The sequence below is a fragment of the Mustela nivalis genome (genome assembly GCF_964662115.1).
Source record: "Mustela nivalis genome assembly, chromosome: 1".
Taxonomy (NCBI): domain Eukaryota; kingdom Metazoa; phylum Chordata; class Mammalia; order Carnivora; family Mustelidae; genus Mustela; species Mustela nivalis.
The window spans coordinates 26388342-26405224 of NC_139020.1; the positions used below are offsets into that span (position 1 = coordinate 26388342).

At 34.9% G+C, this 16883-nt stretch overlaps 1 protein-coding gene across 5 annotated transcripts in view; it reads right to left on the minus strand.

Moving 5' to 3' along the window:
• The window catches only part of LOC309843691 (uncharacterized protein), a 560969-nt gene that overhangs the window by 138313 nt on the left and 405773 nt on the right, over nucleotides 1-16883 (minus strand). The gene's annotated exons all lie outside the window — the stretch shown is intronic.

Here is a 16883-nt window from a genome sequence, read left to right on the forward strand (position 1 = left end):
GTAAGTATATGATCCTTAATGTACTAATCTCGGCAATATGTGTAATGAGGACTTTCAGTAACACTTATTTTAAGTGTCCTCTGAGAAATGCTAATTTACAATGAAACACCTATGGAAGTACATGTGACATCTACATGAATACCAAATGAATTCATTTTGATCAATGCTATTACAATGAATATAAAATGAATATAATTATATTACAATGAATATAAAATATACTTTTATGTTTACATGTAAACATAAAAGTATAAAACTTTGAGGTAATAACCTCAAAGAGAATCTTTGGGATCTAGGGCTAGGTCAAATGTTCCTACAATTGACACAAAAATCACAACCCATAAAAACTGATAAATTGTCTTTGTCAAAATTAAAAACTTTTGCTCCATAAAAAAGTCCATTAAAAGGGTGAAAAGACAAGCTGCAGATTGGAAGAAAATATTTTCAAACCATATACCTGACAAAGGACAAGTATCTAAACAATATAAAGAACTCTCACAACTCGACAGTAAAAAAAAAAAAAAATAATCAAATAATCCAAATGGAAAATGGGCAAGTGATAAGAAGAGACATTTCATCCGAGAGGATATACAGATGGCAAGTAAACACATTAAAAGATGCTGAACAGCATTAGCCATTAGAAAAATGTGGATTAAAACCATGTGATAGCACTACACCCCTATTAGAAGAGCTAAAATGAAACAAAGCAAAATAGTGACAACCCCAAACATTGGTGAGGATATTGGATCACTCATGTTATCGATGATGAGAATGTAATATGGTACAGCAACTCTGGAAAACAATCTGTCATTTTCTTTTAAAAACTAAGCATATGCCTGGGTGGTTCAGTTGGTTAAGTGTCTGACTCCTGATTTTGGCTCAGGTCATGGTCTCAGGGAGGTGAGACTGAGCCCTGTGTCAGGCTCCATGCTGGATGTTGAGCCTGCTTAAGATTCTTGTCCTCTCTCATCTTCTCCTCCTCACCTACTCTCTCCCCCAAACCTCCTCCCACCCCCCCAGAAAAAAGAAAAAAAAAACAAAACAAAACATATGCTTACCATACAACCCAGCAATTTGGCTCTTGGGCATGTATCCCAAAGAAATGAAAATTTATATTCATGCAAAAACCTGTACATGAATATTTACAGCAATTCTTTTCCTAATAGCTCCAAACTGGAAACAGCCCAGATGTCCTTTAGCTGATGAGTAGTCACAAACAAACTATGGCACATCCATAGGATGTGATACTACTCAGCAAAAAAGAAGAACCAAGTGTTGATATGCTCAGCAACCTGGATGATTTCAAGAGAATTATGCTGAGTGACCCGAGATTACGCTGCAACTCCAAAGGTTACATTCCATATAACTAATTTCCAAATTCTTGAATAATAAAATTATAGAAATGAAAAACAGATTAGTGTGTAAGGGTTGTTAAGGCAGGGGTGGGAGTGCGATGGAAGGGGTGTGACAGTAGAAGGGCAGCATGAGGAATCCTCATGGTGATGGAAATATCTTGGATGTTGAGTGTATTCATGTCAGTATCTAAGTTGTGATACTGTACTACAGTTTTCAAGATGTTACTACTGGAGAAAACCCAATAAATAATACATGGTATCTTTCTGTTTAATGTCTTACAACATAAAATGTTAGTTATCTCAAAATAACAAAATAAACAGTTTAACTTGTATTTTTTCTTTTAAAGGAACAAATACACCAAGGCGTCTGCTTTTACTGACTGTGAGCACTGTTCTTGTGTGATTGTCAAGAAAACACTCCTGGAAAAATCAGAATGTACCAGCTGATTATTGGTTTATTTAAACTTGAAATCCCAGAGTGTCAGTCAATGCACACTGATTTGATCAGCTAGGAAAAATTAGCTTAGGGAAATGTTCTAAACCAAAGGTCAGCAGGCTTTTCTGTAGAGGGCTAGATAAGAAAAGTTTTAGGTGTTGTATGTCATAAGCTCTTTATTGCAACTGCTTGACTCTGCTATTAGAGCATGAAAGGAGTCACCAACAATGCATGAAATGAAGGAAAATGGTAGGGTTCCAGTATACTTTATTTCTGGACAACAAAATTGTAATTCATCAATTTTTACATACAAATAAGTTTGCTTGCTTTTCCACACATATATTCAATATAAAAAAATCATTCTTAGCAAGTAGACTACAAAAACAGGTCCTGGATTTAGCCCAGGGGCTACAGTTTGCTGACCTCCCAGCCAAATTACTGTTTTGGACTCATCTATCGCATGAGTCAGTTTCATTTCTATTTCCTCTACTTGAATGTCTCCTCCATTTCCGAAGTTGCTCCCATTTTTAGGAATTCCCCCATCACCGTCTTTCCATCTATGTTTTCCTTGCTCGCCATATCAAGGGATATAAACACAAGTTTTACTGTTAAAATGTGGCGCATGGGACAAAGTAGAAAATTGAATAAACATCAACTTTTGTTTAAATGTCTTCAAAATTTTGGTAAGAAATAATGCTGCCTTTTACTGTGCCTCTTTAGTGATACATGCTCTGAGAATCTTTAAAAGAGGAAATTGCATGAGCAAACTACTTGAAAGATTCTAACTTATTTGAACCAGAAGTTGGAAAGTTGGGGAAAAAAAAAAAAAAAGGACAGAAACAGGGTGGGTGCTGTGGCATGGATAGGAAGTTTTTCAGAGGAAACTGTAAGAGTTCTCATCACAAGGACCAACCCCCAACCCCTACTCTTTCTTTTCTTTTTATTGCATCTCTATGAAAAGATAAATATTAGTGGAACAAATTGTGGCAACCATTTTATAATATATGTAAATCAAACTACCATGCTAGATGCCTTTGGCTTAAAGAGCTGAGGTATGCCAAGTGTTCCTCAATAAGAGTGGAGAAAAAGAAACTGGTATGCTGTGGTTGCAGGTGGCACTTGCACAGTGGTGATTGGGTAGTGGGGTGGTAAGAAGAGATGGCATTAAAAAGCAGAAAAGGAGCTCATGACAATAAAAAAACATACTGAAATTGTTAAATTAGTTAAACAAGGAAGCCATTAAACTGAGGTGGCTTAATGTCTGAGTAGCCTTCATAAGCAATCCCAAACCTAAGCATGTAATGCTTCAACTTACCCAAGGATGCCCAATCACAAGCCAACAACTAGGCTTTTCCAAATATAGCAACTACTTAAGCAATAGCCAATCAAATAATTTCTTGCTTTATTTCAGTGTCTTCTCTATAAAGGTCTTTCCCTTAGTTCCTATTGGCGGAGCACTTTTGAGAGTTTCTAACCACTTTTGGTTTGGTCCTTCCTGATGTGAGACGATTTTTGCCCAAATGAATGATTAAAATTTTTTCATATGCCTCAGTTTATGTTTTCACAAAATAAAGCTTAAGTCTGAAGAAAATAAAACCACATCAAACACAAAGTGAAATTTAAAAGCAAAACCTAGATGGGAGTAAGGATAATATACAATAACTTGTATATTCTTGTAGTCAAAATACTTCATTGAGGCCATGGGGGTCAAGGGGTAGGCTTCTAATAGAATTATTATTTTCATAAAAAATAAGATTTTTTCCACAAATTGTTCTTAGAGACACTATAGAATGTAGTCATTAAATCATATAAATGGAGTCCTCAAATAATATTGCCTAGAATTTCTTTAGAGAATTAGAATGAATAAACAAAGAACAAAGCCTTTTTTGGAATTAAATAACTTCAAATAATTACTAAAGAAATTTAAATTGATTATTATTTTTACCCTTACAATAACTAAGAACCAAGGCACATTAAGAACTCAAGACCATTCATTATCTTTTTTTGTCAAATGGAAGCTGATGAAAACATTTCAATTGGAATGAGAGGTTTTAAATAAATATCATTATTAATTAATAATTAATAAATATAATTAATTATTAATTAATTTAATAGATATAATATAAATATAATAAAGTAAGGTGAGGTTTTACCATACTGATATGAGTTAATATATATACTTAAAAATCATGTTAAAACCCATTAATGGGGGTGCCTGAGTGGCTCAGTGGGTTAAAGCCTCTGCCTTCAGCTCAGGTTATGGTCTCAGGGTCCTGGGATCGAGCCCTGCATTGGGCTTTCTGCTCAGCGAGAAGCCTACTTCTCCCCTCTCTCTCTCTCTCTCTGCCCACCTCTCTGCCTACTTGTGATCTCTGTATGTCAAATAAATAAATAAAATCCTAAAAAAGAAAAAACCTTAATAGATAGATATGAATAGAGAGGTATTAGTATTTATTGAGCATTCTCAAATTATAAGTCTGGTGCTAAGCAATTTGTGTGGTTCAGTTGATAACTCTAACATTAGCTTCTCTAATCCAACATTTATGAGCATGAAGAAAAAGATAACACATGTCTAGTTATCTTTGCTGGTATAACGCTACCCATCATGCATTGGGGAGAAGAATGCAGTTTTTAAGTGTGTAGTTAACGCTGGTATTTTAAACGATTTAGGGTTTTAACCATTACTTTTGTAGTAACTCTGGAATTATATATTTCAATTTTTATTTTTCCAAAATAGAGAATTTGAGTAACATTCAATTTTCATATTGCATACTACCTAAGTAATTTTAAATGCCTTTTCTGCTGCTTTTGGATATCTGGCCTCTTTGGACCTAGAAATTTGGCCCACAAGTAATTAACAGATTCTTTTAGGCTTTGACTAATTTATAATTTAGGGTGCCAAGATTGTCTCCCAAAGGGAGGGCCCAAGATAAATTAATACAAGATTTAAAAGAAATCAAATTCAAAATGTACGTTATAAATGCTCTACTTTCTTGGATCTTTTAATAGGTTCTAGTAATATATTAAGAGATTGAAAAGGTAAATAACATCAAGTTTAAATTAGTAAATTTGGGAAGTTAAAATGTTACAGACTGGGGCGCCTAGGTGGCTCAGTTGGTTAAGCATCTGCCTTCAGCTCAGATAATGATCCCAGGGTCCTTGGATCTAGTCCAGCATTGGGCTTCCTGCTCCACAGGCAGTCTGCTTCTATCCCCTGTTTGTGCTTGCTCTCTCTCTCTCTCTCACATCCTCTCTCAAATAAATAAATACAACCTTAAAAAAAAGTTACAGACTGGTAAAACTGTTGGTTATGTTATTAATCTTTTTTTTTTTTTTTAAATTAATCTTTGTTTAAGAAGAACATTTATCTTAGGGTTGCCTGAGTCGCTCAGTTAAACTTCTGATTCTTGATTTTGGTTCAGGTCATGATCTTGTGGTCCTGAGATGCAGCACTGCATCAGGCTCTACACTCATTTTTTTTTTTTTTTTAAAGAAGAAGAGCATTTATCTTAAGTATGTATGATACTTTACTTCCGGACTTACATATAAGTGAGGCTCACATACGAAGCAGTCTTGTAAGTCTAGCATCTTTCTTGAACACTTAATAGCTATGCCTTATATATCAACTAATTTTAGCTTTCATGGGAAGGAAGAGCTAAAAGAACTTCTGCTTAGCAAAATGGGAGTTTTTATTAGAGTTAAGCAACAAAAACATAAAGCCAAGGCATTCGTTTCTACTTAATGGGGGGCACCATGAGGGTTTCCTTGACTTGATATTAAATATTCATATAACTTCACCAACTGCATCTCCAGAAGTAAGGGGTTAAGCTTTTGGAAACAAGCAGAGTGTAAGCCAATGGTGTCCAGTTAAGACCAAGTCCTAGATCTAAGGCAATACTGGCAGTACAGTAGGGAAGGGCATGACTTCATTATTCCCTTTTGGCCACTGGATTATTTGACAGGACTGTTTCTCTGCAGTCAGGTGAGTATGCCCAGCATAATATAAGGATGCTTGGTGAATCAAAAACAGAGTAATTATTAATTAATGCTATTCCCAGGAGGGTAGAGGTACTTCATTCTACAATATACAAAAGTGTCTCCACCTCAGTTTTCTGTTCACCACATCTCTCTAGACCGTTTTCCAATGTTTGTTCTCAATTACAGATAACACATTCTACTTTAGAAGTTACATATAACCTGATTTTATCCTCACACATGCACTGTGTATTACTGATACTTTAAGATAATTTTGATTTCAGATAAAATTGCCCTCCACCTTCCCACTAACTTGTAGTTGTGCTGGTGTAGTGCCATTCTACAGGTCTGGATATCTTCTGTATGTGTGATGACAGATTCTCCTTAAAAGGGGTGTGGCTGAACCAAGAGTGGGCAGAATTAGCAAAACATGGGTTATTCATATGCTGACATCTGTAGTCAATTGTGTCAAATTTACTCCAGATCCATAATGGGAATTCTCCAGATTATTCCCATATTGGTGGTCTGACTACAATCAGTCTTTACATCTCTCCAGGAGAACCGAATGAAAATTCCATGGGATGCTTACATTTGAAACTATGTCAGGGGCTCTAGAAGGAACTTACTGTTCATATTTTGCAAGCAATCTTTTTTCTATTATGACGTTAATAAGAGTGACAACATTGTTTTTTGTTGTTGTTTATCAACAACCTTCATTTTGTGAGTAAAACAAAGATAATTTTATTCATATTACCTTCATGAATAAAGAGCTTTTTTATTTCCCAAAATGCTATGTGTAACTAAAAAAAAAATAGAGTGGAAGTGATTTGTACATGAATTGAACACAGTTTAATCGGTTCTTTTTTCTATTGTTCCCTACTTCTTTGGCTATAAGAAAGATCTTAGAGAACTATGGATTTTATATGACATTATTAAAGAAGGGAATATTCCACATATTATTTTCAGAATTGAAACTTTATTCCATTAACAAAACACAATATATATATATATATATATATATATATATATATAAATATATATATATATATATAATTGCATATTTTGACTTACCAAACAGAACATATTGTTACAATTTTTGTTTTATAGGTAGATTTAGTTTTCTAGGTGTCATTAATATGAATTAGTTATTGAACTTCAGTTAAACATAGTGTCCCAGTTCTATACTGGAGCAACAATAGTTTTTCACAAAGAAGAGGGTGCCTCAAGAGAATGGAAAGACAAGCCACTTACTGGGAGAAAATATTTGCAAAAAACCTATCTGACAGGGGTGTGTGTGTGTGTGTGTGTGTGTGTGTAGGTTATCCAATATACATAAAGAACTTTAAAATTCAACAATAAGAAAACAACCAACCTAATTAAACAATGGGCGAAAGACCTTAAGAGAAACCTTATCGAAGAAGATGTAGAGATGGTGTATATAAGCATATGAAAAGATGTTCTGCATCATAAGTTACCAGAGAAAAGCAAATTAAAACAACACTGAGACAAAACTTACACTTACTAGAAGGGCCAAAATTTGAAACACTGACACCACCAAGTGCTGTCAAGGATGTGGAGCAACAGGAATGCTCATTCACTGCTGGGGGGAATGCAAAATGGTAGATCCACTTTGGAAGACTTTTTTTTTTTCTTATAACTAAACATGCTCTTGTGCTCATTGGTATTCACTCAAAGGAGTTAAAAACATACGTCCACACAAAACCCTACACACATATATTTACAGCAGCAGGTTAGAAGGAAGGACGTGATGATGAGCACACAGCATGGTGAAGCTACTCTATATAATATAATGACAATAGATGCCATTATATATGTGTCCAAACCCAGAGAAAGAACAACAGCAAGAGTGAATCCTGATGTAAACTTCATGGACTTTGGGGATAATGATGTATCAATTTGTTCATCAACTGTAACAAATGCACAGCTCTGCTGGGGGATGTTGGTAATGAGGGACGCCGTGCATGTGTTGGTGGGCAGGTGGTTTTTTGCAAATCTCCATATCTTCCTCTCCATGTTGCTCTGAACAGAAAACTGCTCTTTAAAAAATCTATTAAAAAAAAAAAAAAAGAATGTGCTTCCTTAACTTGCCATAGCATCAAGTGTCTATGTGGCCTATTGTGTGCATAGCATAAGGTCAACACAAGTTTTCTAACAAAGACTTTGGTTATTTGTCTATAAGCTATGTGGTTTTTATGTATTTATATTGTATTACATATTGTATCATACATATTTCATAATTTGGGTTTCAACAACTTCATTTATTTTTCTTTCTTTGTCAGGTTGTCAGGATGTAAATTTTTTCCTATCTGTCAGGGTCTATGCCAACTCCTTATTTACTGGATTTATTCTGCTGTGGCTCAGAAAAAATAACCAGAACGTTATAACAGTATCAAGGTTGCCGTCATTCCTTTAATAGTTAATAAATAATGAGTATTGCATATGTGTAAGGCGCTATGCAAGAAATAGGCCCATATCTTCAGAAAGCTTAAAATCTTGCAGAAATGATAAAACATGCCAAAAAGTTCTTATTTTTAAAGATTTATTTATTTATTTATTTGAGAAATCGAGGGAGAGAGTGGCGGGGGGAGAGGAAGAGAAAGAATTCTGAAGCAGATGCCCTGCTTGATCCCAGCATCCTGAGATCATGACATGAGTGGAAATCAAGAGTCAGATGCTCAACTGACTGAGCCCCCCAGGTGTCTTACAAAAAGTTCTTTAACATAAGGACGGAAGTTTACCTTCAAGCAAGTTATGACAGTTAAGACATGAGTACCTTTAAAAGTGGGATGTGATTGAGAATAAGTGTAAAGAGAATGTTGGGGGGGAAGGGGTCAAAACAAAACTTAGACGAGCTTTATGTGGATGTACACACTGATGGTAAAGTTAAAATCTGTAAAGTAAGAAGAATTCTGTGACATATTTCAAAATTCACTCTGTGCTTTCAGTATTACAAAAAATCGTGCACTTGATGGGATGTATGCTGCAAACTTTGTCTGACAGTGTGATGTTATCTAGAAGGCACCAAAAGAAGTAAGTGTCTGGTGTAGTATCTGCTCTAGTCAATCACATACCAAACTTCAGACCAAAGATAGAAAAGAAAAAGATAAAGTTCAGATGTGATGCATGTACATGAATAAAATGATCATTGCATATTTTGTTTGATTAAATAGTTCAAGTGTGACACAAGGTAGACCTGCAACCCTTAACTGTTTTCAAAATAATTTTGAAGTTGATTTCTAAAAAGCTCCATGCATTGTTTGTCCAAATGTATGTTTTCTTATTATTTAAAAACAGAAAATGATATGAAAAGAGAAGAATATGTATGTATGTGTAGTGTTATTTACTTCCAGCTAAATGATTAAAAGTATTCCTTATGACGCTTTCAATTTTAAAGAAAAGGAACATCTTATTATTTGTTTTTTCATTTTAACATAGGAAGAGAAGAAACTAGATCGGCAAAACTTAAAAGTAGTATTTACATATGTTAAATATATACTTTGGTTAAATAATCTAACAACTTAAAATAGAATCTATTTTAGAAAGAAGCGCACAGTGCTGTCAGATTTGGGGTCAGATTTGACTAATTTCACTTGCTTTATTCACTTCACAAACTATGCATCAATGCTCACTATACTTAACTGCACATATTTGATTTTGATAATGGTAGTTCCTGAAAGATAAATTTCCAGGGTGCAGAGAATAGATCTACTTAACTATTCAGCCTGAGCTTCTGAAATGTTAACATGTGCATGTGTATGTACAAAAGTTTCCTACATATGTTGATCAAGCATGGTCAATATGTTTTATTTCAAAAGGTTTATTGCTTAGAATACTACAAAACTCTTTTCCCCATATACATAATAAGCATCTAAGAATACATTTATACAGTCCTATCACATTTATACAGTCCTATCACTATTTAAAAACTGATTTCATACTTGACCCTTCCTACTCCCTTCACTATCATTTTTCCAAATCATAGTAAAATTCCTTTCTTCAATAGGGGTAGTGAACTGTGGAAGTATTTTTCTTTCTTCAGTTGTAGGTATTCATGCTTGCTAGTAATAGGGAACTAAATAACAACTTAGGTCAAGGAAGTGCTTTTTATTTTTATTTTTTTAAAGGCTTTTTAAGATTTCTTTGAGAGAGAGAGAGACAGACAGCATGAGCCGGAGGGGCAAAAGGAGAAAGAGAGAAAAAAACTCAAGCAGACTCCACGCTTATTGTGGAGCCTGACGTGAAGCTCACTCTCACAGCCCTGAGATCACGACATGAGCGGGAATCAAGAATTGGAAGCTCAACTGACTGCACCGCCCAGGCATCCCAAGAAAGTGCTTTTTAAAGACTGGGGACTTGCTACAGAAGGAAGTCTCACCACCATAAGGACACCCATATGTCCCTCTCATTTACTTAGATAGGTTTCAACAGAGGCAGAAAAACTGTGTGGAAGGATCCTATAGAAGAGACTGCCCTGCTGATACAGAGTTGACCAGATATTTTGATGCCCTTTTTGCATCGTGACCCTGGGTAAGTCATTTAATCAGTGCATGCTGACTTTTCTCTCCTTCACAACAGGAATAAAAATAATTACCCTATTCGGTTAATGAAAGAATGAATTAATTAAACTAAAAGGGTTAGAATAAGTCTAGTACATAGTAAATATTATATAGTTAGCTACTATATTATTTTTTAAGCCTCAGAACTTTATGCCTAACTGAAAAAAAAAATCTAGCAGTATTTCCCAGCAACATTTCTTATGAACATCAATGGTACAACCATGATTGTACATTTATATGAAGCTATATTTTACATCTACCATTTGATAATTATCACATCTTTAAAAGTTAAGCAGAGCAGGTGTTATTATCCTCATCTACAAATCAGTGAACTGAAGGTCAGAGCAATTAACATACCTGCTTAAAGTAATATATCTGGAATAGAAAACCCAGCAACCCGGGGCATCTGATTCTTAGTGAAGGGCTAATTTTCTTTCTTTGGGCATGCTGTTTTTGTTTGTTTGTTTGTTTGTTTGTTTGTTTTAATAAATCTTTTAGGTCGCTGTATTTTTCCCTTTCTGTTTCACTCTCTCTCTCTCTCTGTCTCTCCTTCTCTTTCCTCCCCTCCTACCCTTACCACCTATGGGGTAATGGCACTAGGTGGAGGCACAGACACAGACTATTGTTTCTTCTGCACAATTGTGTTAAATATTTCTTAGTATTGTTTAGACAATTAGATGTTGGGTTGTTTTTGCCTTTTTTTGGGGGGGGGGAAGGAAGGAGAAAATTCACTGAAAATCAGTAAAAAGGGGCACCTGGTTGGCTTAGTCTGTTAAGTGTTGGATTCTTGGTTTTAGCTCGGGTCGTGATCTCAGAGTCCTGAGACTGAACCCCACGTGGGACTCTGCACTCAGTGGTGGGGGAGTCTGTTTGAGATTCTTTCCATCTGTGTCCCACCCCTCTACTCGTGTTTTCTCTCTCTCTCTCAAATAAATAAATAATTTTTTTCTAAAAAGTAAGAGTAAATAATTTTGAGTTTGGTGAATTCTGATTCTCTGGACTGTTTTCCTTCTGCAGAGAAGAGCGTGAGGAATGTGAGGAATGCTCAGAGTTCTGTTTTGAGATAACTGCTGAAAAAGCATTAAGAATCCAAGTTGAAGTCTACTGTCATCTGGTTTTATCAACATAATAAATAAACATATTAAAAGGTGCACTTGGTGGTTATTTTCATTAAAAAAGGCCTACTTCTGTAAAAAGCATTTTTCTTACAGATTTTCCTACATAATCTTGATCTTTGCAATTAAATTTTATTCCTTTTAAATATAGTTAAAACATTTTTGTTAACAACTTTTCCAAAGATCAAATTATAAGAATAATAGGACCACATGTATTATTAAAGAGATTGAACTAATTTTAATGTCTGTGAATCTTAGATTTTACAAAACTCCATGTATCATTCTTAAATGGAAGCTCGAGATTGAAACCTAAATCTAACCAATATTTATATATAAATTCAGGTTAAACTTTCTTGTAAACCACAATAACAGGTAGAATTCATAGAGATTTTCAAACAAAACATCCATTTTATCATAATTAAATAATATTTTATTTAAAGTATGTTGTCTGATAATTCATTTTAAAAGATATTCATTAATATATAATACAGGTCCACTTAAGACAAGTCAGAAATCCAGAAACTCCATAAGAAAACATGTAATTATCTTATTAGACTATAATGCATATATTTAAAGAGTAATTACAATTTAGAATAGTGATGGAGAATCATCAATCTGGGATTATTACCAAATTTTTTCTTTACTAAGGGAATAACGTATTTTCTGTTTTAATCTATATTAAATCAGGGTAGTTGAAAAAGTCTTGAGTTTAGACAGAAAGTGTAGGTTTGCACTTGATAGTTATCATAAAGATTCATATTTGGGCAATATGTCATGTGTATTAAAAATAAAGTTAGTATAACAAGCAAAGGAGTTAGAGTTTGAATCATAAAGTTTGGCATCATTACTTTAGTCTGTTGTTTTAAAGACTGAAAATTCAGTTATATTCAGTCATACAATGCAGATGAATTAGATAAGAAAAGTTGCTAAGACACATTGGTTACTACAAGTTTCCTCGAGATAGGGAAGAGAACAGAAGAGAAAAAAGTTCTAAGAAGGATCAAGAGTAATATTTAATTGCTTGTTTTCACAAGGAGAGGTTCCAATGGGTTCTAAAATACATAAAATGTACTAGTATAATCTTATCATCCTTTGCCTCCCTGAAGAAGAGTACACAAACAGGTTCAACCAACCCAAATCCTACCTCTGTTTTTACTTGGTTTAGAAACCCATCCAAGGGCTTTTAATCCTACAATGACAAATATTTTTATTTATTTAAATTTGAAGGAGATTTACTTCAAAATGTTTGAGAAGTAGAGGAGGGATGAGCTTCTCCTATTGGAATGTACATTCCATGAGGGCAGGAAGATTTGTCTGTTTTGTTGACTGTTCTATCCCAGGTGCTTTGAGGAGTGTTGGCACAAAAGAGATGCTTGAAAGATTTGTCAAACCAATGAATACTGAGTTATTCTCACTTATATAGCCAAGTTTAGTTTCCAAGGTGGTTTTTCTCCTTAGGAAAAAACAAAAAAATCAATGCTTTATATCAAGGTTTAAGTTGAATGTCTTTATTGACCAAAGTAATATTCTAAAAAAAATTAACAAATGTGGAATCAGCTTTACAAAAATCGTGTGTGTGTGTGTGTGTGTGTGTGTGTGTGTAGTTACTCATGTTTAAAGTAACAGTTGCAGTAATACAAACATATTCCTAGCATCTTTCTCCATAGATTGCAACAGAGTATAAACGCAAAACAGTTTTTATTATTTCTACAACATGAAAAAATGTTCTTTTCCATATGGTATGCTCTCCCTTTTTTTAAGAGACATAATTGGAGAATAAATTCTCTCTTTGTCAATAATAGACTAGACAGTATAAAATTTTACTGCAAAAATTTTAGCTAATACTCATTTCGATGAGTATTTCTGAATCTTAAAATACCAAACACCAACATATCAGATAAAGGACTAGTGTCCAAAATCTATAAAGAACTTAGCAAACTCAACACCCAAAGAACAAATAGTCCAATTAAGAAATGGGCAGAGGACATGAACAGACATTTCTGCTAAGAAGACATCCAGATGGCCAACAGACACATGAAAAAGTGCTCCATATCACTCGGCATCAGGGAAATACAAATCAAAACCACAATGAGATGTCACCTCACACCAGTCAGAATGGCTAAAATCAACAAGTCAGGAAATGACAGATGCTGGCGAGGATGCGGAGAAAGGGGAACCCTCCTACACTGTTGGTGGGAATGCAAGTTGGTGCAACCACTCTGGAAAACAGCATAGAGGTTCCTCAAAATGTTGAAAATAGAACTGCCCTATGACCCAGAAATTGCACTACTGGGTATTTACCCTAAAGATACAAACATAGTGATCCAAAGGGGCACGTGGACCCCAATGTTTATAGCAGCAATGTCCACAATAGCCAAACTATGGAAAGAACCCAGATGTCCATCAACAGATGAATGGATAAAGCAGATGTGGTATATATACACAATGGAATACTATGCAGCCATCAAAAGAAATGAAATCTTGCCATTTGCAACAACATGGATGGAACTAGAGCGTATCATGCTTATCAAAATAAGTCAAGCAGAGAAAGACAACGCTCATATGATCTCCCTGATATGAGGAAGTGGTGATGCAACATGGGGGCTTAAGTGGGTAGGAGAAGAATCAATGAAACAAGATGGGATTGGGAGGGAGACAAACCATAAGTGACTCTTAATCTCACAAAACAAACTGAGGGTTGCTGGGGGAGGAGGTTTGGGAGAAGGGGGTGGGATTATGGACATTGGGGAGGGTATGTGCTTTGGTGAGTGCTGTGAAGTGTGTAAATCTGGCGATTCACAGACCTGTACCCCTGGGGATAAAAATATATGTTTATAAAAAATAAAAAATTAAAAAAAAAAGAAATGACATTAATGTAAAATACAGATGGCTTGAAAGTAAAGGATGAAAAAAGATACACACACACACACACAAAAAAAAAACCAAACACCAGCTACAAAGGCATTCCTTATTAAAAGTATGGGAAACACTTTGATAAAGCCAAACACTCAAGGGCTGAAATGCATCGTTGTATTGCAAATCCTCAAGAGTGAACATGGCACACAGTGAAAAGATACATTTTCATGGGGATATTTCATTAGATTAAATTTACATTGTGATAGCAAATCAGTAAAATGAATTATTTCACCAAAATATTTACCTTGCATATGACTTTTCCATCATGGTATGCAGATATTTCCTATTCAAGCATTTCTTTATGACCATGTTTATGGTCACAATGTGGTAGATATGATGTGACCCATCCACTCTCAGAAATTTGGGAGACCAGAGGAAGCACCAACCCACTACAAGCTACACTCTCTAAAATTTCAAGAGTATTTGTGTACTACAATGTACATAGTACATTGTACTTTCTGGCATTTTCCCCCTTGTTCATCTTACACTGGCCATTTATTCAATTGAAAAGATTTTGTGTAGGTGAGGTTGGGGGTGGCAGGAATTCTTTTTCATTGCTGATGTTCTCTTCATATAGAACAATCCAGCCTCTCTCCTTTTAGTCAGTCTTCCCAGTGACCCAATCTGATTGACAGGTCTGCAAGAAAAAACTATCCATGCATAAAGCAACCCTCCTTGCTGCCTTATTTTCTTGGGGGATGACCGTCCTACAAAAAGAGCTATCAGGCAACAAAATGGAGCCTGTCCCACAGGGGAGACCTGGTTTTTCTAGTCTGAATAGCTGAGTAAGTTCTGATTCACCTACAGAGATAAGCTACATTCTCTAATGTAGTCTTTACCCACAATAAATATGATATTTTCACCTTCTGTCTGCCTCTTCTTTCCCATTCTTTGTCTTACTTCATGGTTGGTTCAGAACTCAAGGGATGCCAGCCTATGGGTGTTTTTTTTTTTTTTTTTTTTTTAGATCTTTTAAATTAAGACACTTAGCTGTTGAAGAAAAAAAAAATCAACATGTGGAATTTTGCTTCACTTGCAATTTGAAGTACATCCAATTGGCAGTTATGAATTAGTCTCTTTTCCATATGTTCTCTTTACATAATTCTTAGTATTGCTTATTCCTTAATGTGTCCTTAGGCCACAGAAAATTTCCTGTGAATTCTTTGTAGCAATACTGAGTACATAATTGATGCTTCATGAATATTACTGCTAAATCATTAGGAAGCAGATAACGGTGTGTAGTTGGGGATTTTTCCAGGCATGTTGTTGGATGTCCAATGTCCTTATGGTCAGTAGCATGCAACCATGGGGTAGTTGGCCTGAGTCTGAACGGTAGTCTGTAGCTCAGGAAGAGAGAAAAACTTACCAGCCCACATGGGGAGCAAACCTAGGCTTTCGCCTCATTAGCTCCGTGATTCAACCAACTGAGTTAATCAACCACAGATGCACAATAATTATCAACCACTGATTCTGCTTCTTGAGGACTATGGGTTGACAAATTGTATCAAAATATATGTAGGATAAACTCGGATGTGTTGTATGAAATATATTTGCAAAAGTAAAACATATTTGCAAAAGTCTTTTCCTTTTCTTAAAAAATCTTAACAACTGTGGTAACTGTATCCAATAGGAAACTGACCCAGAATAAAAAAATAAATACCAATGCCTCCCTTCCCTTCATTCCCCCATTCTACACACACACACACAAACACACACACAAATGTTCACAAATGTCCAGTGGCACTTAGAAGCTCTCCTGTAGATAGCCAGTATATGGCCATATCAACAAAATGGTTTTGGCATTTCTCTTGATCTCTACTACCTATTTCTCCTCTTTATGAAGCGGTTCCCTAATCTTTTGTAAAGATCTTCCCCTCCTTGTTTTACGTACTTATTCCCCATCTTTTATTCCTCTTCTTTGCTTTCTCTCTTCCTACAATATTTGACTAATGGGAAAAATTCTTTTATGAAGGACTATACAATTTCTTGGGGCAAAAAAAGCAGCATACCTAAATAAGTCTAGCAAAACATTTTTTCAACTAAAAATGATTACTGATAGTGTCCTAAGAATACATGTCCTGTCATTAACAAATAAATTTTATTATTAATTGTATTATTAATCTATCTTAACAAATAAACAAATGAAAAACCGTAACTGCCTGCTTCATGATGATTAAGCTAGTTGCAATGTCCACACTGCATGTTAAGTGGTTAATCACGGGCAAAAATGCCATGTACCCCCAGAAGTTCCTTTTTCCTATGTTGTTCTCTGCTGGTAAGAAAAATGAAATATTTGTGCATTTTAGAGCTTAAGAAACACATAAGATTCTTTTTTCTGGCATTCTCCAAATGAAAACTGAATTATAATACAAGAAGTCCCAACTTGCCTAATTTAACTATAGTTTTTCACACTGACTTTTTTTATTTATATGAACTTTTCTCATGGAAACATATTATTTATCTAAGCAATTTTTAGATAAACTTCACGCTCATGTATTTCAGAGTACGA